General features: G+C 41.7%; 1 protein-coding gene and 1 pseudogene across 3 annotated transcripts in view; one reads left to right on the top strand and one right to left on the bottom strand.

Moving 5' to 3' along the window:
* The window catches only part of SARNP (SAP domain containing ribonucleoprotein), an 81987-nt gene that overhangs the window by 20461 nt on the left and 47900 nt on the right, over positions 1–13626 (bottom strand). The window lies entirely within an intron of this gene.
* LOC128562471 (2-amino-3-carboxymuconate-6-semialdehyde decarboxylase-like) lies at positions 6177–7240 on the top strand (annotated as a pseudogene).

Genomic DNA, 13626 nt, shown 5'->3' with positions numbered 1-13626 from the left:
CCAAACTGCAACAAAAAATAGCCAGGTGTTGTGGTGGGTGCCTGTGGTCCCAGCTACTCGGGACGCTGAGGCAAGAGAATCGCCTAAGCCCAGGAATTGTAGGTTGCTGTGAGGTGTGATGCCACAGCACTCTACCGAGGACAACAAAATGAGATTCTGTCTCTAAAAAAATAAAAAAATGTATGTTTTACTTACAACAGGCTTTTATTGGGACGCAGCAACATTATATATCAAGGAGCACATATATTTCTATTAAAAAGAGAAGCCAAGCCCATCCTTGTAATCCTAGCACTCTGGGTGGTCAAGGCAGGCAGACTGCTTGAGTTCAGGAGTTCGAGACCAGCCTGAGCAACAGCCAGACAGTCTCTAAAAATAACTGGGGACTGTGGCGGGTGCCTATAGTTCTAGCTACTTGGGAGGTTGAAGTAAGAGGATCACTTGAGCCCAAGAGTTTAAGGTTGCTGTGAGCTATGATGCCACAGCTCTCTACTGAGGGTAACAAGGTAAGACTCTTGTCTCAAAAATAAATAAATAAATAAAGAGAAGTCAGAAGTACTGAGGTGAGAGAGAAACATGAGAACCAGAAACAGAGATCAAACACTTACAACCAGAGGAGCACAGTTAGTTATGGGGTTGCTACTGGTCCCTTAAAAGTCTACTCCATGGGTGGCGCCTGTGGCTCAAGGAGTAGGGCACCAGCCCCATATACTGGAGGCGGCAGGTTCAAACCTGGCCCCAGCCAAAAACTGCAACCAAAAAGAAAACAAACAAACAAACAACACTACTCCTCTAGCTTCTGCACAGCTAAGGACACAACAAGTAAAGCAAAATGACAACCTTTAGAATGGGAAAAGATTATTTGCAGGTTATGAATCCAATAAGGGTTGATGAAAAGAATCTCCAAAGAGGGGTGGCGCCTATGGCTCAAAGGGGTAGGGCACGGGCCCCATATGCTGGAGGTGGCGAGTTCAAACCCAGCCCCGGCCAAAAACTGCAAAAAAAAAAAAAAATCTCCAGAGAGCTCAAATTAATCAACGAAAAAAGAAAGAGCTAACAATTCCATCTACCACTGGGCCAGAGATATGAACAGAACCTTCTCTAATGAAGACAGATAAACAGCTAACAAATATTTGAAAAAATCCTCACCATCCCTGATGGTCACAAAAATGCAAATCCAACTCAACCTGAGATATCACCTAACCCCAGTGAGAACAGCCCACATCACAAAATCAATGCTGCAGATGCTGGTGTGGATGTGGAGAGAAGGGAACACTTTTACACTGTTGGTGGGACTACAAACCAATACAACCTTTTTGGAAGGAAGTATGGAGACTCCTCAAAGAACTCAAATTAGACCTCCCATTTGATCCTGCAATCCCATTACTAGGCATCTACTCGGAAGAAAAATAATCATTTTATTATAAGGACATTTGCACTAGACTGTTTATCACAGCTCAGTTTACAACTGCCAAAATGTAGAAATAATCTAAATGCCCACCAACCCAGGAATGGATTAACAAGCTGTGGTATGTGTATACCATGGAATACTATTTACACATTAAAAAAGATAGAGGCTTTAGATCTTTCATATTAACATGGATGGAGTTGAAACACATTCTTCTTAGTAAAGTATCGTAAGAATGGAGAAGAATCCAATGTACTCAATACTAATAAGAAGCCTGTAGACAATCTAATATACACCCTCATAAGAGAAAAACTCCAATCAATTCAAGGTGGGGGACAAGGGATTGAGGGAGTGAGGAGAGGGGAGGAGGAATGGAGATGGGGTGCTTCCACTTAAGAACTTAAGGGGCACAATGTTACAGTGTATGGCACACCTCTTGGGGGTGGGACACAATCATAAGAGGGACTTTACCTAACAAATGCAGATGGTGTAACCTTATTCTCTGTACCCTCAATTAACCTGAAACAATAAAAGGAAACAAACAAACAAACAAACAAAAAAAAAACAAATCTACTCCTCTATAAATATAATAGGATTTATTTAAAAATACCTCAATGCCCTGAGAAGGGAAAATAGAGGAGAAGCAGTTACCAGATTGTAACTAGAAATTTTAAATTAAGGGCTCTTGGCAATGGTCTCCATGGCATATACACTGTAGCCAGGAATTAAGTCCCAAATGGAAGATCAGATGCAACAATTGGCAGCTGAATACCACAGATGTTTTCTAAAGTGACTACCCCCCTTTTATGGCAAAGAACCAACATTAATATCTCGATCCAAAATGGAGTTCTGGCCTTGTTATTTTACAAATCCAATTTGTGTCTTTAAGATTCAAATTCAAGAGAATATTTTTCAAAACTTAATTATATCCTGAATACAATAAAGAATACTGCTCCTAGCCCATGTGCTAGAGCTACTTGCTCTGCCAAAAGGAACCCAATTTGATTTAATTAGCACCCTATGGACTATGTGTTGAAAGCATTCACCTTCTTCAATCTTATTACCAGTGCCACTCTGGATCATAAAAAACAAACTAAGAGAAATAAAACAGACCCAACCCAGGCACATTTAGGGAATTCGAATTCAGTTAACTCCCAAGAACACAAAGCATGAGTATTTACCAGATTCAAGTAAGAAATATCCTCATTCTTCTCTGAGGAGACGAAAGGAATTAACCAAGCCAGGAACTATATTCTTGGTCAGTACAACAAGCTCTCTCACTCATTACCCCTCCTTATACCATGTTTGAGAAGCAGAAATTCTAATCTAAAGAATTCAGTCAGAATATGCTTACAAGAAGAGGCATTTCAAAGTTCAGGTACAGCAACTATTTTTTTTCCTCAAGAGTCTTTTCCCTAGAGTGATGGAAAAGAGGCTGACAGAGCTAAGATGGTCATATTTTGCAAAACCAATGAAAAAGTAACTGACCCTTTTGTGAATGAATTACCATACTAAAATGTTACTTAGGAAAACCAGGCCAGTCTGATTTTCCAAGGGAATGTAAAGTAGTGAAGCAAAAAGGAAAAAGAGAGAGCCTTATGGTCACTTTCCTGAATCTCACACTGCCATGTGACTAATAGCAGGATAAAAAGCAGAGCCTGGGGGCTTTCAGGCAATGGTAGATTAATGATGACATGGCCTTGACTTCCAAGAGGTAAAGGTTATGAAACACTCCAGGGTAAGTGAGCTTCCAATTTCATACTTTCCGGGTGAATGACAGCAACTGATGGTTTTTCTCTCAGAAACACTTCAATGCTTAAACACACAGCTGTCATCTCCCTGCCCCAGTTTCTGAAATTCATTATGCCAGACAGACCACAGAACACGGGGTGGTCCCCAAAAAATCAATGCACAGAGCTTAGGCAGACTAAAGGTAAAGGACTAGACAGCAGAGAGTACAATGCCTTAGTAAATACATGGTAAAGAGCCACTCCGACACTCTCCACACACATAATACACTTTCCCCATATAATCATCTTAGCTACACTTAGCAATCTTCCTCAACTGCTGAGATCAGAATCAACTTAATAGGGCCAGTAGTGTTGGGAACTTTAAAGTCACATCAGAATTAGAAACAACCAGGAATTGTATCTCCTCCTATCTTCACAGGATTTGAAGCCCAAGGACACAGCTCAAAACCAAACACTCTTCTTAATCACTAGCTCCTAACACTTTTTCTTTCTCTTGTACAAATCAAGCTCTCTCTTCACAACCCCCACTCCTCTTCAACCCCAGAGGAGGTCGTTTCGGTCTTGCTCTAGCTGATTGTAGGACAAAGCAAGGCAGGTGGAGGAAATGAAGGCTTCACACTTGAGACCCCCGGAAACCAAGCTTCTATTAAAAGTCCACATCTCCCTCCCTTAAAAGCCAGGAAGCTGCTGCTTTTAAGGATAAGCGATGCAGAGCTTGGCAGAAATGTCAAGAAGTCAATAGAGGGAAGATAAAACTTGAGGGGAAGTGAATACTATCTTAGTCAAAAGATAAAGAGAGGGTGGCGCCTGTGGCTCAAGGAGTAGGGCGCCGGTCCCATATGCCAGAGGTGGCGGGTTCAAACCCAGTCCCGGCCAAAAACCACACACACACACAAAAATAAAAAGATAAAGAGAATGAAGGGCAGTTACTGACCATTCATAAATTTAAAATAAGCACAGGACTACTAGGCACGGTGGCTCACACCTATAATCCCAGCACTCTGAGAGGCTGAGATGGGCTGATTGCTTGAGCTCAGGAGTTCGAGACCAGACTGAGTGAGAGTGAGACCCCATCTCTAAAAAATAGTCTGGCATTGTGGCGGGCACCTGCAAGTCCCAGCTACTTGGGAGGCCAAGGCAAGAGAATCATTTGAGCCCAAGAATTTGAGGTTGCTGTGAGCTGGCACTCAACTCCAGGGCAACTGAGTGAGACTGTCTCAAAATTAATTAGTCAATTAATTAAATCATATCCCTGGCCTCACCCCAACCTAATAAATCTGAACCTCAAGAGGGCAGGCCTAAGTAGCTATTATTTTTAAAAGGGTCCCCCTGGTGATCCTTACATGCAACTGTTATATGGAAACAGAATACAGACCAAAATTAACAAAAAATTTCTCATCAAGTCCAAATAAGGCTGCCATCCTACTCCAATTTTCCCCCACAAACACAAGAGGCCTACCAAAGTTTATGGTTCTTACAAATAAGATATCTCAGCTGCTGAGATGTGAAAGTAAAAAGAAAGCTGTGAAGTAATCACAGAGGGCCCTGAGTAGTATACCTGTCTTACTGCTCTCCTAGAAGTCAAATAGATAAGCAAAGAGAATGCTTATCTTCACCAGAGTAATTATTTACTACTACTTTCACCAGAGTAATTCAAAATAGGAAAACAAGATCGGGCACACCTCAGGTGTAAGGGGAAAAGAGGGAGGCAACTAGGTTCAAACACACAAAGGCATTTTTTCCTACAGAACTTAAGCAAAAAAAAAGGAATAACAATAAAGTGAGGAAAGGGGAAACAATTTCTCTGAAGGCTCATATGTTTTATTTATTTAGAGCACTAAAGAGATCCCTCTCATACCTCTGTTCATTTCCAATTGCTCCTTTTCCTTACCTATCTCATACCTAAGCATGGACATGACATAAGAATTCTAAAACTTCCTCTTCTACTATATACCAAATAAATTCCCCACCAACAATTACTTTGTAAAGTTGGGACAAAATATTTCTTGTTTTTTGAGACAGAGTCTCACTCTGCGCCTGGGTAGAGTGCCATGGCATCCTAGCCCACAGCAACCTCAAACTGTTGGGCTCAGGTGATCCCCCTGCCTCAGTCTACTGAGTAGCTGGGACTATAGGCGCCCACCACAACACCACAACATAAAACTAGCTAGCTTTTCTACTTTTAGTAGATAGAGGTAAGGTATTGCTCTTGCTCAAGGCTGATCTCCAACTCTTTAGCTCAGGAGATCCACCTGCCTTAGACTCCCAGAGTGCTAGGATTATAGGTGTGAACCACTGTGCCCAACCTCAGACCAAGTATTTCAAACATAAACTCCTTCTCAGTATCACATCTACACTACTAGGGATTTCTAGATGTAGTATCTGATACGACTCCAAATGTGGAACACCTTTAAAATATAATTATTTCTTTTTACTTTGTTTTTTTTTAGAGACAGTCTCATTTTGTCACCCTCAGTAGAGTGTTGTGGCATCACTGCTCATAGCAACCTCAAACTCTTGGGCTCAAGCGATTCTCTTGCCTTAGCCTCCCAAGTAGCTGGGACTACAGGTCCCCACAACACCCAGGTTTTTTTTTTTTTTTTTTGCAGTTTTTGGCCAGGGCTGGGTTTGAATCTGCCACCTCCGGCATATGGGGTCGGCACCCTACTCCTTTGAGCCTCAGGCACCGCCCACCCAGCTATTTTTTTGAGATGAGGTCTCACTCTGGCTCAGGCTGGTCCTGAACCCGTGAGCTCAGGCAATTCACCCATCTGAGGCCTCCCAAGTGTTAGCATTACAGGCATGAGCCACCATGTCTGGCCTTCTATCTACTTGTTTATTTTGAAACACGTCTTGCTCTGTTGCCAATGCTGGACAGTAGTATAATCATAGCTCACTGCAAACTCAAACTCCTGGGCTCAAGTGATCCTTCCACCTCAGCCTTCCAAGTAGCTGGGGCTATACAGGTGCATAACATCATACCCAGCTAATTAAAATACCATTTTGGCCCCTTCTACCATATGAAGACACACCAACAAGGTGCCATCTAAGAATCAAGTGAGCCTTCACCAGAAACTAAATCTGCCTTGACTAGATTTTTCAGCCTCCAGAACTAGAAAAGCAAAGATGCTGAAAGATAGGAAGGTCTTCAGAGTGGTCCAAGAGAACTGCTGGGATCCAGCAGTCACATTAGAAAAATGGACCAAAAAAGCCAACCTCAGGATACTTTAAGCCTGTGCCAGCTTTTAAACAATGACCTAGCCACCGCTGCAACCATCCCAGGAGTTTTGTGGGCCTGGGAATGCTGCCCATAGAGATCCCAGCACTGCCTGTCAAGAAGATGGAGTGCTATGTAAAGGAGCTGGGCTTTTCCCCAGGTAAACGAGTAGGATCTAAAGTAGCAGGAATTCTTCCCTGTCTATGCCATGGCTGAAAGGTTGAACTGCTCCCTGTGTATGCATCTCTGGAACATGCAGGTGGATGGATGGATGGATACTGGATTCCTTGGCTTATAGGAATGCCATCAGAGACCACCATAGCATTTGCTCCATGATCATGGGTGAAGTGGCTGAGAAGTTCCCTAAACTGAAAATGTGTTTCCCATATGGAGGTGGTGCCTTTGCCTTCACAGTAGGAAGACTCTTTCATGGATTTAGCATGCAGCCATATCTGTGCACCCAGAATACAATTAACCCAAAGAAATACTTTGGTTCCTTTTACACAGACTCCTTGGTTCATGATCCTCTGTCCCTCAAGCTATTAATGTATGTCATAGGAAAGTCATTTTGGGAATCAATTACCTCTTTCTACCCTGTTTCCCCGAAAATAAGACACAGTGTCTTATTTTAAGGTGTGCTCCCAAAGATGCACTAGGTCTTATTTTCAGGGGATGTCTTATCTTTCCTGTAAATAGGTCTTATTTTCGGAAGATGTCTTATTTTCGGGGAAACAGGGTACTATGTGAGCTGGAACCTGAGAAATTAATTAAGAGTCCATGGAAGAATTTGATGAAGAAACAAAGGATAAACTTAAAGCTGGCAATGTTCTGGAATACTTGGGTCTTAAGAGAAAACAATCTGAATGATTGAATTTACTGCAAAGGCAAACTTTCAAAAAGATATTTCACTTTTGTTTTGAAACATGTATCACACACCTATTACTAAAATCTTTTTTTTTTTTTTGAGACAGAGTCTTACTTTGTTACTCTCAGTAGAGTACCATGCAGTCATAGCTCACAGCAACCTCAAACTCTCAGGCTCAAAGCGATTTTCTTGTCTCAGCCTCCCTGGTAGGTGGGACTATAGGTGCCCACCACCACACCAGACTATTTAATCTTTTTTTTTTTAGAGACAGAGTCTCACTTTGTTGCCCTCAATAGAGTGCTGTGTTGTCACAGCTCACAGCAACCTCTAGCTCTTGGGCTTAGCCGATTCTCTTGCCTCAGCCTCCCAAGTAGCCAGTATTATAGGAATCCGCCACAATGCCCGGCTATTTTTTGTTGTTGTTGTTGTTGCAGTTTGACCGGGGCTGGGTTCGAACCTGCCACGTTCAGTATATGGGGCCAGTGGTCTATTCACTGAGCCACAGGCGCCGCCCAACCAGACTAGTTTTTAGAGACAGGGTCTTACTCTTGCTCAGGCTGGTACTGAACCCTGGACCTCAGGCAATCCACCTGTTTCAGCCTCCCAGAGTGGGAGGCCTCCTTGATCATAGGCGTGAGCAACCTCACCAAGCCAACTAAAATCTTATTTTCAACTTTTACCTAGAAATAGAATATCCCAAATGCCTGTGAATTATACAAATAATTATGTATAACAATAAAAATGATTCACAAGTGTTTTCATTCTGAAAAGTAGTACCTTATTTCCTGTGCAAATAAAAACCAATTTTCCTTAAACATTTTTTAAAAATGAAAATAAATACCAATTGAGTATTTTAAAACACACCAAAAAAATTAAAATACATTTCTTTTTCTTTTTTGGAGACAGAGTCTCACTTTGTCACCCTTGGTAGAGTGCTATGGAGTCATAGCTCACAGCAACCTCAGACTCCTGGGCTTAAGAGATTTGCTTGCCTCAGCCTCCCAAGTAGCTGGGACCTCAGGTGCCTGTCCCAACACCCAGCTATTTTTAGAGATCGGGTATTGCTCTGGCTCAGGCAATCCACCCACCTCAGCCTACCACAGTGCTAGGATCACAGGCATTGAGCCACCCTGGCTGGCCAAAAAATACCATTTCTTAAAAACACAAAAAAATGACTAGCAAAAAAGGAAGGAGAGGCAAGGAGTTAACTTTTTCTAGATCTTAACAAGGAATCTCAGATTATTAAAAATGGGACTTTTGGTCTAGGTGCCTGTAGCTCAACGGCTAGGGCACCAGCCACATACAGATTCAAATCCAGCCTGGGCCTGCTAAACAACAATGAGAACTAGAATCAAAAAACAGCCAGACGTTGTGGCGGGTGCCTGTAGTCCCAGCTACTTGGGAGGCTGAGGCAAGAGGATTGCTTAAGCCCAAGAGTTTGAGGTTGTTGTGAGCTGTGACGCCATAGCCATAGCACTCTACCCAGGGCAACATAGTGAGACTCTGTCTCAAAAAAAAAAAAAAAAAAGGACCTTTGCTAATTTATAAATACTACCTCGTATCCCCCTGAAAAACACCCCCCAATTTAATAACCTCCCCTTTCCCCACCTTCAACTCTAAAAAACAAGTTTATTATTTTGTTGAGTACATAAGAATGTAATTATAAAATCTTTCTTTAATTGAACCCATATGTATAAAATGTAACCTCCTCTCCTTCTCTATGCCAGCCCTCCAGTGTTAACCTCGCAAGTATTGAAAACACACCTCAAACATTCCTATATTGCCATAGCTCTCACAACATGAGTCTTTGAACACCAATATTTCCTACTAAAAACACCCTAATATCACCCCCCCCCCAAAAAAAACCCTTCCCAACACTACTTTTCACCCTCCCATACAGCCTTTAAAGGTTGTATATATAATTATCCCTTGATATCCTAGGAGGACTGGTCCCAGGACCCCCAAACATACAACATAGCTGCAGATACCAAAATCTGTGGCAAATCCCTCATGTAAAATGGTGTATATTTGCATACAACTTATACACATCCTCTGGTATACTTTAAATTATCTCTAGATTACTTGTAATACACCTCATATAATGTAAATAATTGTTATACAATATTGTCTTTAAATTTGTATTATGTTTTATTGTTATTTATTTTTTATTTGCCTGAATGTTTTCAATCTATGGATCCAGAGGGCCAACTCTTCATACTTAGCTTCAGATACTTAGTTCATATTTCATAGTATCTTCATATTTTTAGTATGTAAGAATGAAGAGATATTCGTTAGAAAAGCCAGGTCCGGCCAGGCATGGTAGCTCATGCCTGTAATCTCAGCACTCTCAGAGGCCGAGGCAGGTGGATTGCCCTGAGCTCACAAGTTCAAGACTAACCCGAGCTAGATTGAGACCCCATCTCTAAAAAAATAGCCAGGCACTGTAGCAGCTGCCTGTAGTCCTAGCTACTTAGGACGCTGAGGCAAGAGAATTACTTGAGCCTGAGAGTCTGAGGTTGCTGTGAGCTATGATGCCACAGCACTCTATTGAGGGTGACAAAGTGAGACTCTGCCTCAAAATAAATAAATAAATAAATAAATAAATAAAAAGTAAATAAATAGAAAAAAGTCAGGTTAGCTACTAGTCACCCCCAAATTAGATATACAACTAGATAAACAAGCGATATAATGTAACTTAAAAATAATTTATCTTATAAAAAAACTAAATATACATCCTAATCAAATAAATAAAACAGACGCCATGATCAAAAAAATAAAATAATTTATTTTATGTACTAAGAGTGCCATTAAAAAACTCAGCTGGCAAAAACTGAAGGTATTTAAAAGTAAAATACTCTTGGGGTAAAGACTAGAAGGGGACCACAGAGAGACATATAACTTGTTTTTATCGAAGTCATCAGTTCTGACATGTTAAAAGAAAGAATGCAAAGACATCAGTTGAGGTTGGAGTACTGAGAAGGAGAGACAGAAAGGTTTTTTCTTTTTTTTTTTTTTAATTGTTGGGGATTCATTGAGGGTACAATAAGCCAGGTTACACTGATTGCAATTGTTAGGTAAAGTCCCTCTTGCAATCATGTCTTGCCCCCATAAAGTGTGACACACACCAAGGCTCCACCCCCCTCCCTCCTTCCCTCTTTCTGTTTCCCCTCCCATAACCATAATTGTCATTAATTGTCCTCAAATCAAAATTGAGTACATAGGATTCATGCTTCTCCATTCTTGTGATGCTTTACTAAGAATAATGTCTTCCACGTCCATCCAGGTTAATACGAAGGATGTAAAGTCTCCATTTTTTTTAATGGCTAAATAGTATTCCATGGTATACATATACCACAGTTTGTTAATCCATTCCTGGGTTGGTGGGCATTTAGGCTGTTTCCACATTTTGGCGATTGTAAATTGAGCTGCAATAAACAGTCTAGTGCAAGTGTCCTTATGATAAAAGGATTTCTTTCCTTCTGGGTAGATGCCCAGTAATGGGATTGCAGGATCAAATGGGAGGTCTAGCTTGAGTGCTTTGAGGTTTCTCCATACTTCCTTCCAGAAAGGTTGTACTAGTTTGCAGTCCCACCAGCAGTGTAAAAGTGTTCCCTTCTCTCCACATCCACGCCAGCATCTGCAGTTTTGAGATTTTGTGATGTGGGCCATTCTCACTGGGGTTAGATGATATCTCAGGGTTGTTTTGATTTGCATTTCTCTAATATATAGAGATGATGAACATTTTTTCATGTGTTTGTTAGCCATTCGTCTGTCGTCTTTAGAGAAAGTTCTATTCATGTCTCTTGCCCATTGATATATGGGATTGTTGGCTTTTTTCATGTGGATTAATTTGAGTTCTCTATAGATCCTAGTTATCAAGCTTTTGTCTGATTGAAAATATGCAAATATCCTTTCCCATTGTGTAGGTTGTCTCTTTGCTTAGAAAGGTTTTTTTTCATACTACAATTTTTCTTACCTGTAGTTTTTCAATTGCAAACTCAATGAATGAAATCAAAAAGAAAATAAGATTAAAAAGTACAAGAGCTGGGCCAGGCTTGATGACTCACACCTGTCATGTTACCACTCTGGGAGGCTGAGGTGGGTGGACTACCTGACCTCAGAAGTTTGAGACCAGCCTGAGCCAAGAACAAGACTCCGTTTTCTAAAAATACCCAGGCATTGTGGTAGGTGTTTATACTCCTCAGCTACTCGGGAGGCTTAGGCAAGGGGGCTGCTTGTGCCCAAGAGATTTTTTTTTTTTTTTTGTAGAGACAGAGTCTCACTTTATCACTCTCGGTAGAGTGCTGTGTTGTCACATAGCTCACAGCAACCTTCAACTCCTGGGCTTAGGCGATTCTCTTGCTTCAGCCTCCCGAGTAGCTGGGACTACAGGCACCCGCCACAATGCCTGGCTATTTTTTTTTGTTGCAATTTGGCCCGGGGCCGGGTTTGAACCCGCCATCCTCGGCATATAGGGTCGGCGCCCTACCTACTGACCCACAGGCAACACCCCCTGTGCCCAAGAGTTTGACATTGCTGTGAGCTGTAATGCCATGGCACTCTAGCAAAGGTGACGAAGTGAGACTGTCTCAAGAAAAAAAAAATGTGTAAGAGCTTAGTGGTCAACCATGTACCTTTAGTGAAGTCTGAACGTCTACCAGAAACTTCTCAAATATCTAGTTTATGATCAATAGGCCAAAGCACCATCCATGAATCAAACATTTCACCTTGCTTCACCAAATCCTAAAAACTTTCCCTCTTAATCAATTTATATTCCTAACATTTCTTGTCCAATGTTTTCCTCATGCATGGCTAGGAAAACAGTATGTGTCTGAGGGTTAGGACATAGGGGGAGAACAGAAGACGTAGTTCAGCAAAGAAAAACTCAACTCCTATTTCTCTAGTTAAAATGAGAATGTATTTTCAAGAGCCCTGGGCAAGAGAGAGAAAAATTCCATTCTGTCTCTTCCCTCTTCCAAATTCCGATAGCCAAGTGGTTCAGCAGCAGTTGAATGGCACACATAATGACATCATTGATTGGAACCATAATAGAAGGGAGAGGGGGAGAAACTGGGAAGGGAGGGAGGTGAGGTTGTATTTGTGTTACAGACAAAAGACAAGTTCTGTTCCTCAGCAGGGACAAATGAAGAACCAGATGATGGGATAAACTGAGGTCAGCGAGTTTCCCCTATTATTTCCTCTTTAAACAGCTCCTTCACCACTCCCTCAAAGTTTGTTCCACTGGGTGGGTAGACAGAGAGTAGAATATGTTTTTAATTTTAAAGGGGAGGAGGCAGAGAAGAAAAAAATCAGATATAGGATTGAATACTGCATCTCTCCTTGAGAAAAGCCAAATATTTACCAAGTATTATGAATTAGAAGTGAATTTAAAGAAATGGTTAAATGTTTGTTGAGCCTTAAAATGCTCTAAGAAATGTTATCCATGAAATCCTGAAAACTGTGGGGCTAAGTTTTGGCTTTTTCTGAGATTCATCCTCTGTGATATTTACTCTCAGTTACTCTATCTACTACATATATAAACAACTTCTTTTTTTTTCCTACTTGGTCCAAGTTCAAAGAATACAATTTTTCAAATAGAAGAAGCACTTTTGGAAAAACTGTCAATCTAGGATGAAGGAGGGAAAAAATTCTCCCCCAAAGTGGTTTGTTTTTTCCTTCTTCTTCTTCTTCTTTTTTTTTTTTTGAGACAGAATCTCACTCAGTAGCCCAGACTAGCGTTCAGTGTTGTCCTTATAAATCACAGCAAATTCAAATTCCTGGGCTCAAGCAAGCCTGTTGTGTCAGCGTCCCAAGTACCACAGGTGCACACCACCATGCCTACTGTGCCTGGCCCCTGTACAGCTCTTAATCAGTAAGAAATAAGGACTAGGAGAGCCTACATTGATGTTTTTTCCTCCACTTACAATCCTACTATCTTTTTCTTGATCCTATGGGCCCTGTGAGAAAGGGGGAATGAGGGTGGCACCTGTGGCTTGGTGAGTGGGGCGCCAGCCCCATATACCGAGGGTGGTGGGTTCAAACCTGGCCCCGGCCAAACTGCAATAAAAAATGGGTGTTGTAGCGGGCGCCTGTAGTCCCAGCAGCTGGGAGACTGAGGCAAGAGAATCACCTAAGCCCAAGAGCTGGAGGTTGCTGTGAGCTGTGATGCCACAGCACTCTACGGAGGGTGGCAGAGTGAAACTCTGTCTCTTAAAAAAAATAAAAGAAAAAAAAAGGGGGAACGAAAGTTAAGTTGTGCAGGCTCGGTGCCTATGGCACAGTGGTTGCAGCGCTAGCCACATGCACCGAGGCTGGCAGGTTAGAACCTGGCCTGGGCCAGCTAAACAACAATGACAACTATAACAAAAAATAGCCAGATATTGTGGCA

This window comes from Nycticebus coucang, chromosome 12 (assembly GCF_027406575.1).
Source record: "Nycticebus coucang isolate mNycCou1 chromosome 12, mNycCou1.pri, whole genome shotgun sequence".
NCBI classification, from domain to species: Eukaryota; Metazoa; Chordata; class Mammalia; order Primates; family Lorisidae; genus Nycticebus; species Nycticebus coucang.
This window is presented reverse-complemented; position numbering and strand designations above follow the sequence as displayed.